The sequence below is a fragment of the Oryctolagus cuniculus genome, chromosome 9, assembly GCF_964237555.1.
Source record: "Oryctolagus cuniculus chromosome 9, mOryCun1.1, whole genome shotgun sequence".
NCBI lineage: Eukaryota > Metazoa > Chordata > Mammalia > Lagomorpha > Leporidae > Oryctolagus > Oryctolagus cuniculus.
Genome location: NC_091440.1, coordinates 37233439 through 37250588, shown reverse-complemented (window position 1 = coordinate 37250588; position 17150 = coordinate 37233439). Strand labels below are relative to the sequence as shown.

Genomic DNA, 17150 nt, shown 5'->3' with positions numbered 1-17150 from the left:
CTATGGAAGCCCCCTGGGTTCACCGACTCTGATCATATTTAGACAAGGCCATGGTCAAAGTGGAAGTTCTTTCCTCCCTTTAGAGAAAGGTACCTCCTTCTTTGATGACCCGTTCTTTCCACTGGGATCTCACTCACAGAGATCTTTCATTTAGTTTTTTTTTTTTTTTTTTCCCCAGAGTGTCTTGGCTTTCCATGCCTGAAATACTCTCATGGGCTTTGCAGCCGGATCCGCATGCCTTAAGGGCTGATTCTGAGGCCAGAGTGCTGTTAAGGACACCTGCCATTCTATGGGTCTACTGTGTATCTCACTTCCCATGTTGGATTGTTCTCTCCCTTTTTTATTCTATCAGCTAGTATTTGCAGACACTAGTCTTGTTTATATGATCCCTTTGGTTCTTAGTCCTATCATTACGATCAATTGTGAACTGAAATTGATCACTGGGACTAGTGAGATGGCATTGGTACATGCCACCTCGATGGGATTGAATTGGAATCCCCTGGTATGTTTCTAACTCTACCGTTTGAGGCAAGTCAGCTTGAGCATGTCCCGAATTGCACATCTCTTCCCTCTCTTATTCCCACTCTTATATTTAACAGCGATCACTTTTCAGTTAAGTTTCAGCACTTAAGAAGAATTGTGTATTGATTATAGTATTCAACCAAAAGTATTAAGTAGAACAAACAAAAAAAATACTAAGAGGGATAACATATTAAGTTGTTCATCAACAGTCAGGGCAAGGGCTGATCAAGTCACCGTTTCTCATAGTGTTCATTTCACTTTAACAGGTTTCCTTTTTGGTGCTCAGTTAGTTGTCACCGATCAGGGAGAACAAATGGTATTTGTCCCTTTGGGATTGGCTTATTTCACTCAGCATAATGTTTTCCAAATTCCTAACAGGGATCACTTTTCAGTTAAAATTTAAACACCTAAGAATAATTGTGTGTTAATTACAGAGTTCAACCAATGGTACTAGAACATTAATGGCCCTAGCCCAAACTCCTTTCTCCTGTCACATTTTCCTATTTACTCCTTTGTCTTGTCATGGTTCCACATTACTACACTTTGTCCAGCCTCACACGTAAGTTTACAACCCTAACTGTTTTTTGGGTTTCATTCTTCTCATGAAAGTTTCCAAGTGTAAGTGAAAATTGCTCATAAAAATTGTGTACTTTGAGGCTACTTCCTATTCAGCAATGTATGTCTTTAAATCTTTAAATGAGAATTTCTCCACTTCTGTGTAATTTGGGGGGATCTACTTCTACAGCACGCATAGTTGTAAAAGTCACAAGAATTCCAGTGTGCCATTCTGAGTATTTCCTATGCAAAGTTAAATCCACATGCTATAGTTACAATGACTCACACTGAACATGACACGTCTCAGGGATGAAGTCAGTTGTGCCAATATGTGTCTAGTACCCTTAGCCTTCTGTCATTTTCTTCTTGCCTTAATATGTGATTTACTCAACCTGACAGAGGCCAAAGCTATGGAGGGTGGACTCACATTCAGTCCTGCAAAAATAAAATAATCAATTCTAGTGGGTTGTGCAAAGCCCTAGGAAACTGTTCTTTCTTCTCTCTTGCTGTATTCCACTAAATACTTTTCATCTGATTTTTAATCCAAGAACTCCTTATTTCCAAAAATATCTCTAGGGAGTGCAGAAACAGAAATATTTTTGTAGGATTTGAACAAAAAAAATCTGTAAATTTCTTATCCTGTTACAAATATTTAAATGCTTTCAGTATAGCCCTAATTTTATTCTGCATGGGAGATTGCAAATAAAGTCAGTTCAACTTTAGTTGTGTCAAGTCCTCTGTTTTATTGGTTTGCCCATTTTTATCCACTGTCATATTGAGACCTCTTAAGGAAAAACAGATCAGCGTTTGAATTTCTCTAATCCCTGTGACCACAGGTAAAGGCTCAACACCTAAGTGTAATTCAGTAAAGGACCCAATTTACGTAAGTAAAGCTTGTTATCTTGATTTCTGACCCAAGTGGGTAATTTAATCTCCCAATAATTTTAAGTGTTAACTTTACACCATGTAACACATTCTAGTTCCCTTCTGTTCATGTTATGACTAACTACTACTTTAGATGACCTGGGCTACATACCTACAATATTTGGCTTTGTTCTGGCTTACCTTACGTGAAAGATACAAGATACATAGCTTGGCATTGCACAGACACTAACCGCACACTCAGCCCGCTCTGGAAGGGACAGATAATATAAGGATGGTAAAATATCTATAGTGGGAAAATGAGTTATCAGAGAATCATGAAAACCTCTCACTGAATCACTTGTGTAGGGGACCTGTCAGAAGCAATGCAAGAGAAATAAAATTTCTATCTCATACTTGCACATACAAGATTTTGAAATGTTAGCATTCACCTGTGGCACAGAGTTAACTGATATACATTATCTGTATATTTACAAATATTATGAAATGATTTTGGACCCTTTTTGTATGTCTTGAATCTTTTCAACGTCTCTTTGGCCCACACCACTTATCTGGGGAGCTTCTGAGTGAAAGTTTGTTTCTTACTAGAGCTCTTCCATGTGGAAAGACAGCCTCTGCTCTGAAGACATGGAGTGAATGCGGTCAGAAAACAGAAGCACATAAGTAGCAGTGACTCTGATAAAAGTGCTCCAGAGGGAGACAGCTTTAGTAAATTCCAGCTGATGACTCAAGAGACCTGGCACTCTCCAACCCCGCCCTCTCCAAAATGGAAAGCCATGGTTCCTCACTCTTCCCAGGGCTCACCCACACTAGGAAGTGTCTGTGTCACCAGAATACCTCCAATGCAAGGGGGCATCTCATGCCACATACTGTAGTGCCCATTATTGATATTCTAGGTACAAATAGTTCCACAGCTCAGCATCTGCCAATCACCCACAGCACCTGCTGGGGACTGACAGCCAATTCAAGGGCACAGTTTTTACTCTGGGGAACACTTATGCTTGTACACAAAGGGACACCATGGAAAAAGATTCTACCCAACCAAAGACTAGGAGGTTTACATTCTATTCTCAGCTCTGCCAATAGTTTGCACAGTTCCTTTGGAAGGAGATGTCCAATCTGTGCAGCAGGATACAGTCTACTACAGATCAAGATGAAGGGGAACCATTTGGACAGTCTATAAGGTCCCATCTAGATCCAAATTCTGGGAGTTTATTTTAAGTTGAATGTCAACATAGGTACAAGATAATGTATTTCAAGAGAGGGACAATCATCTTTATCATTTACCAGAAATAATGTAAATTGGTAAAGTTGTCCATAATTATTCATTTTCCTTAACACAATAATCAACCCAATAAACAATAAAACAAATGGGACTTTGCACAAGCATCCCATGATGTTCAGAAAATTCACAGTGCCACCTACAGCTGGTGTTTTGTTATTACACCTTCAGTGACCTCAGTAAAACAATTTAGATCCCTCACTCAATACACAACAGAACTGCCACTGCATTCCTTGATGTTGTGCTGTTGTCTGTCATTAACTAATTATCATAATTACTTACACACTACAAGAAATCGTTGGTATTTTAAAAATACCTGACTTCCAAGCACAACACATTCTACTACTACTATGCACTGCTGTTTGAAGGCTTACGCAAACACAGGAGAAAAATCTGGATAGAAGAGCACTAAGGAAAGGTACCTTCGATGAGAAAGCCAGTGGAAAGCACGAGTCGTCCACGAAGAGCTCTCACCACGCCACGTGGATGCCGTCCGCCGCGCTAACCCTGCATGGCACTCCAGAAGTTTTCTCCTTCCCTCTAAGTAAGCCAGCAGCAATCACATTGCATTTGTTCAAGCGCGCGTTATCAGCAGGCAGCCAATTATAAAACTTCCCACAAGCAGCCGTTAGTACTTCCAGAGTTAAGTATTTCCTGACTCGGCCTGCAACCAGGAAATGCACAGCTTGCTCGGGACTCAGGAGCCAAAGTTCCAGTTTTCTTTAAAAAGAAACACAGCCATTTCGCAGAGAACTGTCCTTCTTGTGCTGTTTGAATGATCACGAGTGTCTAACACTGACTAATTAAGATTAACCCAGAGCGCATTGGTCTTCCTCATAGGGTTCAACGATACACAGAAGAACTTCAGTAAACATTTAAAAACGGATTCAAATATGAACACAAGAATAATCTTCCTATTTAAACAAGAAAGAATAGTGAGGTCCATTCTTTTATAATAATATGAAATATCTGACTTCTGATTAATCTTTGTTATAATAGTTTTAGTAGATAGAAAAATTTAAATAAGTGTGAAAAAATAAAAGTAGAGGAAAAACACGAAACTGAAAAAACTGCCTGATGAGAAGGAATAAGAATTCAGGACAATGTGGAAAAGAAATGGACCTGCTTTGGAAGTGATTTTGCCTCTGGGGAAGGTGAGAGTCCCTTTATAATCCTGCTTTGCTTAAGAAATGATTAACATTAGTTACAATCCTGCTTGGCTTAAGAAATGATTAACATTAGCTCATAGACAATTCAGGAAACATGGGGGAAATGTTGAGAGTCTCCTGCCTTGATAAAGGTTGGCATTTTAAAAAATGACTGTTACTTCTTTAAGATTTATTTATTTGAAAGTCAGGGTTACAGAGAGCGGGAGAACTGCCATCTGCTGATTTACTCCCTAACTGGTGGCAACAGCCAGGGGTGGGGCCAGGCCGAAGCCAGGAGCCAGCAGCTTCCTCTGGGACTCCCATGTGGGTGCAGGGGCCCAAGCACTTGGGCCATCTTCCACTGCTTTCCCAAGCACATCAGCAGAGAGCTGGATCAGAAGCAGAAGAGCCGGGACTCTAACCGGTGCCCATATGGGACGCCAGCACTGCAGCCCTATGTGGGCTGCCATGAGAGGTCCCCAGGTTATGTTGGAGATTGGATTGAGCCCCTGGATTTGGCCTGGTCCAGCCCTGGGTTGTTGTAGGTCTTTGGAGAACGAAGCAATAGATGACAGATCGCTGATTCTCTTTCCCCTGTCTCTCTGTGTGTGTGTGTGTGTGTGTGTGTGTGTGTCTCAAAGAAACAAAAATTTAAAAGTATAGCACTATAAAGCTAAAGGTGGCCCAGGACTCTCCTAAGTGATCAGCAGTCCCCACTATCTGCTTTTACAGACGTGGAAACAAACTGTTCACTTCAAAAGTTAAACCAGCAAAGAGGAAAAGGATGAGATTACAAGGGACTAGACTATTGGAGGCCAAAGAAAGCAGAGCACAGTATCTCTGTGACTTAAACCAGAACCAGACAAGTAGCTTTGCTTTTGATCCTTGGGCTCTGAGCCAAGACAGTTTCCTCTCAGCCCAGGCTTTAGCTCTCAAATCTCCTCCGCCCTTTGCTCCAAACCCATTTCTGGTCCAGCTCTTCTCTAACTGTTGCTTCCCGGGCAGCCTCTGCATGAACACAAACACCAGAGAGAGAAACTCCTTAAAACTCTCGAGAGGATCTCCCTGCTCATTCCGTCTCGCTGATCATGCTGCCAGAATACATCTGTAGGGGACAGGACTTGCCTTTTCACTCTGTGACCACACCAAACTTCCAAAAGTGATCAGATATAAAAGCCACAGGAATCACAGAAAGAAACCTGGAGAATTGCAGGATTTAAGAGAATGGAATCTCCCCGGAGAAGTGGCTCAGTGCAGTGCTAGAGGGAAATGGAAAGGCAAAAAGACAGCGGATGCAGCGGGTGCTAAGAAGGTCAATGTGAAGGAGCAGGCAAAAGCAGGCACCTTCAAACTCCCTCTCAGAAGCAAAGCTGTGATTTGCTTTGCTTTGATTTTATTTGAAAGGCAATGAGACAGAGGGAGGCAGAGACATACAGAGAGAGAGATACTCCAGCCATTGGTTTACTCCCCAAATGCTTGCAAGAGCCAGGGTTGGGCCAGGCCAAAACCAGGAGACTGGAACTCCAACTGAGTGTTTCCCATGGGTGGCAGAGACTCAGGTACTTGAGCCATCATCTGCTGCCTCCTAGGGTCTACAACAGCAGGAAGCTGTGTTTTGGAAGCAGAGGAAGCTGGGACTCAACCCAGGAATATCAATATGGGATGTGGGCAACCCAAGTGGCGCCTTAGCCACTGTGCCAAATGTCTGCCCCCCACAAATCACTATTTAACAAAGGCAGCAGCCTGTCACCTGGCATGTTAGAAGTGTACATAGCATGCAGTTAGAGGGCCAGTGTAGAGCCTCACTCCCATCCTTCCTATTGTCTACAAAGATGTTCTCATACCCCTCTTGAGCTCAGTATTTTCATCTGCAAAATGGAAAATCACAATGCTTATTTCAAAAGTAGGCTAGGAAAGTAGAATAAAATGTGCAAATGTGCCTGACTCAGTGCTGGGACAGTGAAAGAACCTAACAGTGTTTAATTCATCTGAAAAAAGAATCCAGGCTGTGCTGTGTCAGGAGGTGAAAGAAGAGAGAAGTTATAGCTAAATAAAACTCCCTGCCATTGTGAAATTTAAGTGGGAGAGAGAAAAATAATTAACAAGACGAGAAAAATATAAGGGTAAAGTTTTAGACAGTGAAAGGTTCCAAGGATAAAAATAATTCAGAGAAGAGGGACATTTGTAGGGGGAAAGTTGCCATTTGGGAGAAAAAATTCCCTTGTGAGATAATATCTGAGAAAAACCGGAAGTCAACAAGGACATGAGCCCTGCAACTATCTGAGGGAGGACATTCCATGCAGACAGAACATCAGACCCAGTGGCCTTGAAGCACAAACTGGCCTGACATGTTCAGGGAACTGTGGGGAGACACTGGGGTTGGATGCAAGACAGCAGGAGATGCAGGGCCAGGCCTGCAGCAGGAACATGGGAGTTCGGTGTCAGACACAGCAGGCCTTGCAGGACCTTTGGATTATATTCTTGGGAAACAGGGAGCCACTGGGAGGGTGGTGAGTGGACATGAGATAGGCTCTAAGTCATATTTTCAAAGGGTCCCTTTGGCTGCATTGTGGAGAATGGACAACTGCACCGAACAAGGTGAGCCCGCCTGTGGCAAGGAAGCTGGAGCCAGCTGCTGGATGTGGTTCCAATGTACAGACAACAGGATCTGTCGATGGAAATGAGGACGGGTGGCGGGGAGAAGAAGTCAGGATGACTTCACGGTGTAGGGCCAGAGGAATTAGAAAAATGATCTGCCAGCAAAGGAGGCTGAGACAGGAAGGTGGCTTGCAGATCAGGAGCTTGGGACACACTAATTGTGAGAAGCTTACCGACATCCAAAGGGAGGTGTGAGCAGGCAGCTGAATATATGTGTCTGGAGCTGTGAGGAGAGATGAAGGCTGAGATAGAAAATCGGAAGTTATCAGGATATAGATGGCACTTAAAGGCATGAGATGAGATGAGTTCATCAACAGAGCAAATACAGATAAAGACAGAGACAGAGAGAGCCAGGTGGAGGTAATTATCTCCAGAGTCCAAGCCCTGAGGCACTTAATGCCTATAGTTTGGATGGATGTAGAAAAAGGAAAATTCAGCAAGAGGCAGGAGGGAAGCCAGGGGAAGACAGTATCCTGAAACCAAGTAAGAAATGCTTCCAAGAAGAGGGGAGTAATCAATGTGAAGTCATTTGACGAAATGTTGTTGTTGGGGCTGAGACTGAAAATCTTATTGGAGCAGGTTCAAAGGAGAACTTCAGGAATAAAATCCAAAACAACACGAACTCTATTTGGGCAGGAGGAGCTGATGAAACCAGTCAAGATGTCTAAAATGATAGTTTCCAACAGACATTATCCTGTAGTGAATGGGAAAGTGATGATCCAAAGAGGGAAGAATTGCTGGAGAAATGGACTGCAATAGGTGTTTGGGGGAGGGGTCACCATCTAGGGTCCCGCCCAAGGGAAGAGCTTTAACTGAACTAGGGAAACTTCATGTAGAAGGGAGAGTGACATACAAACCCAAGGTGCAGGCAGATGTGTTGGAAGGAGTTTGTAGCTTGCAGAATTTTCCTCCGTAAAACAGGAAGCTTGCGAAGACAAGGATGGGGAAGAAGACCTAAGAGTGTTGAATATTCAGCATTAAACTTAGTTCAAGGCTGACTGTTGGATAACTGTCAGGTCACATTATCTTTAGAACCCTCAGGATACCCTACTGTGCCTCCATGACCCCAAAATGGGACCCCCAGATGGAAGCATTTGTATGTGAACCTAAGATTCAACCAGAGATCCTAAGTAGCGTAGGTGAAACTCAGGAATTCCTAGATTCAGAAGAGAGGATCTGCACCCTAAAATGAAACTATGTCAGCAAACTACTGCCTCTATCTAAGATGAGAGGGGGAGCTATCCTACACAAGCAATATTTAAGTATGGAATAAATTTTAGGGAAAGTGTGCATGTAGTTAGGCCAAAAATTGAAAAAAAAACTATTTTGTTTACAAAATAAGGATGGCACACCTTTATTATAAAATATGTCACTTGTGAAAAATAATTCTATATTTCTTTTCTTGTATATGGATATGTATACGCTCATTAACAAAAAGGTGAAATAAGCAAAGAAGTCATCAAAGCAAGAAGGCAAAACTTCTTGTAAACAAATAATCAAGAAGTTAATCTTCCACTTTCTAATTGCAAAAACAGAACAGGACAGGGACACCTAAGAACGCTCTCCCCTCTACCGCCCCACCCCAATGTGATTTATTGAATTTTGCTAGAACTACAAGACTCGTAGTTTCCAATGCAGCGCATTCCTCTACCAAACATAAATCACTTTCAATGTGAGATCATACTACTCTTTATTCCACAGAATGCTTTCTGTTCCTCAAAGAAGTCTTATTATTTGATGTTCACTTAGTGCAGTTCCGTATTCTTGTAGTTACTCCAGTAAACACTAGAGGGAGATTCCCCACATTGAGCAAAAACAAAAATTCAAAAATTTCTTAAAACACTGAAAAAATGTCAAGGTTCATAGAACATTATTACTATCACTCCCATTTTAAGTTTAAAAAAATTGACAATTAGATAGTAAATTAACTGGAATTTTAACTTAGTAGGTAAGTTTGGCAATAAGACTAATGAGTTAATAAATTTAGACTGAAAAATTACATTGTAGCTGAGTCAAACTTGATGACATTTAATGTGATATTTTCAAACAAGAAATACTAAATGTAATAAGAGAAATGTGCTTTGTTCCTTTATCACAATATAATGAAAGTATAAAGTCAGCTAAACAAAATGAAAGTATAAAGTCAGCTAAACAAAATGCTAAAAACAGGACACTTACTAAGTAGTTTTTACTTATGAAATGTCTGAACTCATGAGAAGAGAAACTTTTGAGCCAGGCTCAGTTGTGAAATGAAACGGGCCTTGGGAAAAGAGGCAAAGCAGTTAGGGCTAAGCCCAGAGGGACCCGGACAGGGCCAGTTCTCCCTGAGATCAAGAGATAAAGCTGTAATATTATCAGGAAACAAAAACGCCACACATTTCTCAGAAACCTATTTCTGTCCTGGCCTGCCACATTACTTCAGATGTTTATACCACCACAACAGATTTTTCACATTGCAAATGAAAATAACACGACATTCCTGAACTTTTATTTAGACTTCAGTTACTTGTAAACATTATCATCAAGCACCGAGGGTGCCAAGTGTCTCCCCTCATCCAAGAAGAAAAACTCCTAACTGCATGCCACTCAAGGATTACACATTTGCCTCTCCAAAATTAGGCCAGCAGGGCACTAACAGGCAACCCAATGCCCAATCTCTGATCAGCACTTGTACTTTTTATGGGTAAAGGAAAAGCACTGGTCTCTACATAGAAACGATTCACAGTAGAACTCTGCACTGGCTCCAGCCCTCACAGTAGAATTAAACTCAATGGAACAACATGAGTCATAATGAAGCATTCCTGATACTGCTATGTGGAATCAAAAATTAATACTGTAACATCTTGCAGCAAGACTGCCTTGCTACCCCTCATTCCTTCTTTTTGGTTGGAATTATGCCGAGTGTCACCTAGAAACCACGATGATTTTCTGAGCTGATAATTAATTGGCTGTCAAAAAGTGTTCTTCTTTCTTCATTAAATATTGAAGCCCACTTCTGGTCCCCATCGTTTGTGTGATCCAGCAAAACGACATCAAGGGGAAGTACTGAGCAATTTAGGTGACACAGCAACACATCTTTGATTGCAGAAAACAATGAAAAGCTCAAGACTTCAGGGTTCTAGAAAAAGATCATTTTCCTTCTATGCAGCTCACAAATGACTTGAATATGAATTTCTACAACCAATAAACCTCTGCCCTTGAAGTCACTGAAATACATCAGCATTGCCTAAAAGCCATATAGAGGAGTGCCCTGTGTCGTGATCAGTCTTTCCCAGTCATACCAGGTCCTATTCACTCTTTGTGCACACACCCAGTAGGCAGAAATTGCCAAACTCAATCAATAGAACTCAATGCCATGACAGCATTACTTTCAACTAACTGCTCTTTTGTAATTTGTTAAAACTTCCAATAAACTTTGGTAACTCAGTACACTAAAGGCCCCCAACAATTCCCTAAAGAAGCTCTTATTTTAGAATTTTAAGTAGAATGTATGGCTCTGAAATGTTTTTCAGGAGGTTACAGCTTCATTCTCTAATATCCAAACACTGCGTTATTCTATATTGAAAAGATCAGAGTAACGATTCAGCATCAAGATCAACGTGAGCAAAGTTAAAAGAGATTAAGGAAATCCATTCAGTGGTTTCTATTAACTGGCCTGCAGGAGTGTGATAATGTGGCCAGAATTCTTTTTCATCAGCATTCCCAAAGGATCTATCTGAGCTGTAGTCTGTCCAAATTTCACAACTTCGAAGTCAGAAACCCGTCAAAGCAAAAGTAGCAGCCCTTACTGTTTTTACACAGGGGCTGCTTTCAAGAAAGACCAAGATGATTGTAACTGTAAATAATTTAGGAGTGAATTATCAGCTGAAATAGATACTGGTTTTTTTTTTTCTAAATAGCACCCAGGTTTATCTAGAACAAACTGTTACAGTGGACTCTGCCAATCCTTGCACACTCCCCAAGTCCAATTTTCTGACCCCTCACAAAGGAGGCACAACTACCGGCCCAGACTCTGGGGCCTGTGCTGTGGCGCAGTGGGTAAAGCCATTGTCTACAGCACTGGCATCCCATGTGGGAGCCAGTTCGAGTCCCAGCTACTCCACTTCCAATCCAGCTCTTTGCTAATGTGCCTGGGAAAGCAGCAGAAGATGGCCCAAGTCGTTGGGCCCCTGCCATCCATGTGAGAGACCTGGAAGAAGCTCTTGGCTCCTGGCTTGAGATTGGCCCAGCGCTGGTCATTGTAGCCATTTGGAGAGTCAGTAAGTGAATGGAAGTCTCTCTCTCTCTTTCTCCTTTTCTCTCTGTAACTCTGACTTTTCAAGGATATAAATAAATCTTTTAAAAGCGGGGGGGGGGGGGGGGAGGGTGGCACAGAGTCCAAGCTGACCTAGTAACAGGCACAGAGGTGGGCATGGGACCCAAACCAGGTTAACCTGAGTTGCTCCCAAATATCTTTCCAAGAGAAGATGAGATACAGCCATTTTCCACCTGGGGTCTGTCTGGTACCACAGGTAACCACAGACTTTTCCTGGACAAAGCCAGTCATGAAACTCAGAGGAAAAGTGAATTAGAACCATGATATGGAGAGAGAGGATCCTGCAGGGTTAGAGTCCCTGGTTATAGACATCCTCGGAGGTATACCTAATGAGCTCCTGTTCTTCAGTTCTGGGGGCTGCCCATTTTATCTGGATGGTGGTTTTCACCCTTGCCTCTAAGAATCCTAACTATCTCTGTGAGAATATGCATTAAGAGGGTACTTCACATTATCTATAACCTGTTCAACCGGCCACTGAGAGGGGATGCACTCGCTATAACTGAAATCCAAAACAGCAACTGGTTATACAAAACAGAAGTGTATTGCTCTGCCACATTAAAAGTTCAGTTAGGGGTGACAGTTGTTTGTGTATTCCACCATGCCGCTAAATATCGAAGACTCATGCGGTTTCTCTTGTGTTTCTCTACCCTAGAGACCCTTGACGCAATGGTCCAAAACATGAAGAAGGAATGAATAAGTGCAAAAGAGAATAAGAGGTATTATCTCTCCCCCAACACACACTGGAGAGTCTCTTTCCTAAGGAAGCTGCCACACAACAAATCTATTTACACCCCACTGGCCTGAACTAGAGAAACTCCAGCAACAAGAGAAGCTTAGAAATGTAGTCCCGATGCCAGATGGCCATGCACCTACTTTAAAATTCTATTACTGACAAAGGAAGGACAGGCTTCAGGGACAACTTCTAATGGTGTCATAATTATCGACGACATCTTAGAGAAAGGCTATCAATCAGAACTCTTCAGCAAAGAAAAGCTGGAAACAGATGTAAGTCGTAGTACTTAAATCATGTAATGATTCCAAAAAGTAAAGACTCAAGTTGAAGCTTGCAGAAATATGTTGTTAATAAAGACTAGACTAGGGTGTTTCGAAACTTTTCCTCAAAGAAAGTCATGAGACTGTTTCTTGCTACCCAAGGAAAACAAGATACCTCTGATAGTAATACCAGTAAAGCTACATCTATAGCTGTTACCGAAATTTGTAAATATTTTTTCCAAGTAGAACCATGTTCATCTAACGATCTTTAAGTAAGCTATCATGCTTCCATAGAGACTGCAATAGGGCAACACCCCATGAACAACCATCTAAAAGTTATTTCAACCCATGTATTATTCAGGTGCATTCTGAAGGCACTGAAAATAGTAATTATAATTAACATAACATATTTCTTAATTATGTTCAGCTTGGGAAATACAGAATGCCAATCATTCCAATAGGTCAAATACAGGAAACAGCATTATGGTTTTTTTTTAAGCGATTTATTTATTTGAAAGGCAAAGTGGCAGAGAGAGAGAGAGAGAGAGAGAGAGAGCGAGCGATCTTCCATCTGCTGGTTTATTTCCCAAATGACCACAACAGCTGGGGCTGGACCAGACCAAAGCTAGGAGCCAGGAACTCCATCCATGTCTCCAGTGTTCCCAGGAACATTAGCAGGGAGCTGAACAGTGAGGGCTCATAACAGCACTCTGATCTGGGATGCTGGTGTTCTAGATGGTGGCCTAACCCACTGCACCACAACACCGGCTACACAGCATCATGTTTTTAACCAGTATTTATCCCGTCACAAAGGACTTACTGAGCAGCTGAGGTCTATAACTATTTAAACTATCTAACGGGGCCGGCACTGTGGTGTAGCGGGTAAAGCTGCCACCTGCAGTGATGGCATCCGTATGGACGCCAGTTTGAGTCCCACCTACTCCACTTCCAACCCAGCTCTCTACTATGTTCTGGGAAAGCAGTAGAAGATGGCCCAAGTCCTTGGGCCCCTGCACCCACATGGTAGACCTGGAGGAAGCTCCTGGCTCCTGGCTTCGCAAGAGCACAACTCCAGCCATTGTGGCGAATTGGGGAGTGAACCAGTGGATGGAAGACCTCTCTCTCTCTCTTTCTCTCTTTCTCTCTCTGCCTCTCCTTCTCTGTGTAACTCTGACTTTCAAAATAAATAAATAAATCTTTAAAAAATAAACTATTCTGAAGTATCTATGATATATGCTTCTGTCTTCAAAAATAGTAGAGATTACATGTCATACAATTTTCTGTGTCTGACTCAAAGTGTGAATATCATTCCTTCAGTGTAAAATAATAGGATCCTCTAGTTCCTATACAGCTGCTAAATAAATACCAAAAACTGTGTAGTACAGTGAAGAACTGTAAGCCCCAAGCAGTGAAGTAGCTAAATGTTAAACACACCTCACAGTGGGGCCAGCACTGTGAATAGAGCATAAAGCCACCTATGGTGCCAGGATGAGCATGGGTTTGAGTCCAGGCTGTTCCACTTCCAATCCAGCTCTCTGCTATGGCCTGGGGAAGCAGTGGAGGGTGGCCCAAGTGCTTGGGCCCCTGCACTTACATGGGAGACCTGGAAGAAGTTCCTGGCCCCTGCCTTGGGAGCAGCCCCGCTCCCACCACTGTGGCCATTTGGGGAGTAAAGCAATGGATGGAAGATCTCTGTCTCGGCCTCTCTCTCTCTCTTTCTCTGTAACTCCTGCCTTTCAAATAAAATAAACAAATCTTGAAAAAAAAAGGTCTCCAAAAAGTATACTGTTTAAAAAGTGCTGGAGTCCTACAAGAATATCAATTGTGGTCATCTGTCTACGTTTGTAGACTTTGTTCTCGAAAGCTATGGAAAAGAGCTATCTGACTTACAAATGACCTCCTGATTCATTCATCAATACCTGTTTGTTCCCAGAAGAAAATGTCTCAGCAATTCAGTTTTATCCAAGTTTCAAAATGGCCCTCAAAGCCAATGGGAACAAAAAGGTCCAATAAGAACAAATGGCTAGGGGCTGGCACTGTGGTACAGCCTGTAGTGCCATCATCCCATATGGACACCAGTTCAAGTCCCGGCTGCTCTACTTCCAATCCAGCTCTCTGCTATAGCCTGGGAAAGCAGTAGAAGATGGCCCATGTCCTTGGGTCCCTGCACCCACATGGGAGACCCGGAAGAAGCTCCTAGCTTCGGATCAGCTCAGCTCTGGCCACTGCAGTCATTTGGGGAGTGAACCAGCAGCTGGGAGATCTCTCTCTCTTTCTCTCTCTCTCTGCCTCTGCCTCTGCCTCTCTGAGTCACTCTGTCTTTCAAATAAATAAAATAAATCCTTTTAGAAAATGGCTCAGCTGCAATATTACATGATGTAAATAACACTGTACTGTCCCATAGGTCTACAACTGTGTCCTAAAACACAAATGAGCACAAAGACAATCCCTGACTCTCCTATCTAAGTATGATTTTGCTGATCAACTAAGACCAGTCAGAACTTGTAAAAATTTGAATTGCAAAGACATTTTAATGCTAATCTATTTTTTAAAATTCTTATGCACTATTTTATTTATTTAAAATGCATAGAGACAGAGAAGAGAGACAGAAGGAGAGAAAGTTCCCATCTACTTGTTTACTCCCCCAAAGTTCTACAACAACAGGGTCTGGGCCAAACCAAAGCCAGGAACCTGGAACTTAATTCAAAGCTCCCAAGTGAGTGATAGGGACCCAACTATTTGAGCCATCACCACTGCCTCCAAGGGGATGCATGAGCAGAAAGCTGAACTAGGAAGACAGACAGGACTCAAACACAGGTGCTCTGATTTGGAATGCAGGCATCCTAAGCAATATCTTAACTCAGTTGGCTTCTCCACTGATACTCTATTTTATACCATACATACATACACACAACATACATACATATGAAATCACTTCAAAAATTCATGGAAAAATGGAATTAAAAGTAAGCTTTTATTTTGCCACCCAAAATTTTGAAATCCATGCATAGTTTTTACATAATACACATTTTTTTTTTTGGACAGGCAGAGTTAGTGAGAGAGAGAGAGAGACAGAGAGAAAGGTCTTCCTTCCATTGGTTCACCCCCCAAAATGGCCGCTATGGCCAGTGTGCTGCGTCGATCTGAAGCCAGGAGCCAGGTGCTTCCTCCTGGTCTCCCATGCAGGTGCAGGGCCCAAGCACTTGGGCCATCCTCCACTGCCCTCCCAGGCCACAGCAGAGAGCTGGACTGGAAGAGGAGCAATCAGGACAGAACCAGCGCCCCAACAGAAACTAGAACCCGGGGTGCCGGCGCCATAGGCAGGGATTAGCCTAGTGAGCCATGGCGCCAGCCACATAATACACATTTTCCATGAACATTTTGAAGAACCCTGGTCTTTATACATACTATATATGTGAACTAAACCGGGCCAAATAGAGTTCAATGGGGACTTCTATTGCTACAATGAATACATATGAGTATCATAAAGTAATATAATAATTCAGGGCAAAATATACCTCCAATTGCTAGAACCTATTTATTGCCTTAATTTTCCTTGGAAAATTATAAAATCTATGGTTTCAAAGCAATAAATTATCATTACTGTGATATATTAAAGAGCAGAACATTAATATTAAATGTATGTTCAATATAATAAACATCTTCATTGCCAAATGTTATCAAAATGTACAAGAGTGTATTCAGTTGTGTACCTATTCAAAGTCTGCCAAACCTACAAGGAATATAACAGCAGGATGATGTCTTTTGTATTCACCACTGAACATCCATGTTTGCCACAATGCCTAACAAGAGTTTAATACTCAATAAAATAGTTGATGATTGAACTGAATGCTTTAGAAATTCAACAACCTCTTATGTAATATGGAATCTCATATAGTCTATTTGACTTATGTTTATTATAAACACAGAACTGACTGAGATGTTGAGCAAAGATGTGTGATGGATAATTTATGTCTAGAAGTCCTTGGAGACTAATAGCCTCATTTCAGAAAATGACTCATCAGCTTCAAAGAGTACTGTTTTCCACTCCTGGGTAATCCCAAAACTCCTAGTTTAGTTGATCCAACCAAGCAAACACACATAGGTGTTGATGTAATTAAGATATTCAATTAAATCTAAGGCTTAAGTATATCAGTTTTGTCCATCTAACTCCTCTATTAAAATGTAGACACTTTTTATTTCTTTTTTTTTTTTAAAGATTTATTTTATTTACTTGAAAGGCAGAGTTACAGAGAGAGGGAGAGGGAGAGGGAGAGGGAGAGGGAGAGAGAGAGAGAGAAAGAAAGAGAGAGAGGTCTTCCATCCACTGATTCACTCCCCAGATGGCTGCAACAGCCAGAGCTGTGCCGATCTGAAGCCAGGAGCCAGGAGCTTCCTCTGGGTCTCCTAAGTGGGTGCAGGGGCCCAAGGACTTGGGCCATCTTCCACTGTTTTCCCAGGCCATAGCAGAGAGCTGGATGGGAAGAGTAGCAGCCAGGACCAGAACCGGCACCCACATGGGATGCTGGTGCTTCAGGTCAGGGCTTTAACCCGCTGTGCCACAGCTCCAGCCCCGTCACTTTTTATTTCTAGATATCTGTCTCTAAAATGATAATGAGCTAGATAAGATTAAATTTTCAAAACTTTTTCAAGAGCTGTGACTCTGAACTTGTAAATAATCAACTCTCCATTTTCTTTACTCCAACTTCTCAGCATTTTATGCTCCTATACTTTAATTATATTCTTTATGAAGAAGGAAAAAAGCAAGTAAGCTCATGTGTTCTTATCTATATTT

General features: G+C 41.9%; 1 protein-coding gene across 8 annotated transcripts in view; it reads right to left on the bottom strand.

The window, feature by feature from the left end:
* TBC1D4 (TBC1 domain family member 4) overlaps positions 1 to 17150 on the bottom strand; it is a 220050-nt gene that overhangs the window by 90125 nt on the left and 112775 nt on the right. Inside the window, exon 1 of one of the 8 annotated variants that reach the window (XM_051850608.2) lies at positions 3664 to 3905. The exons of the other annotated variants lie outside the window; for them this stretch is intronic. The gene's annotated coding sequence lies outside the window, so the exon portion shown is untranslated. Of the gene's footprint in view, positions 1 to 3663; positions 3906 to 17150 lie in introns of those variants that run through there. 8 annotated transcript variants of the gene reach the window in all.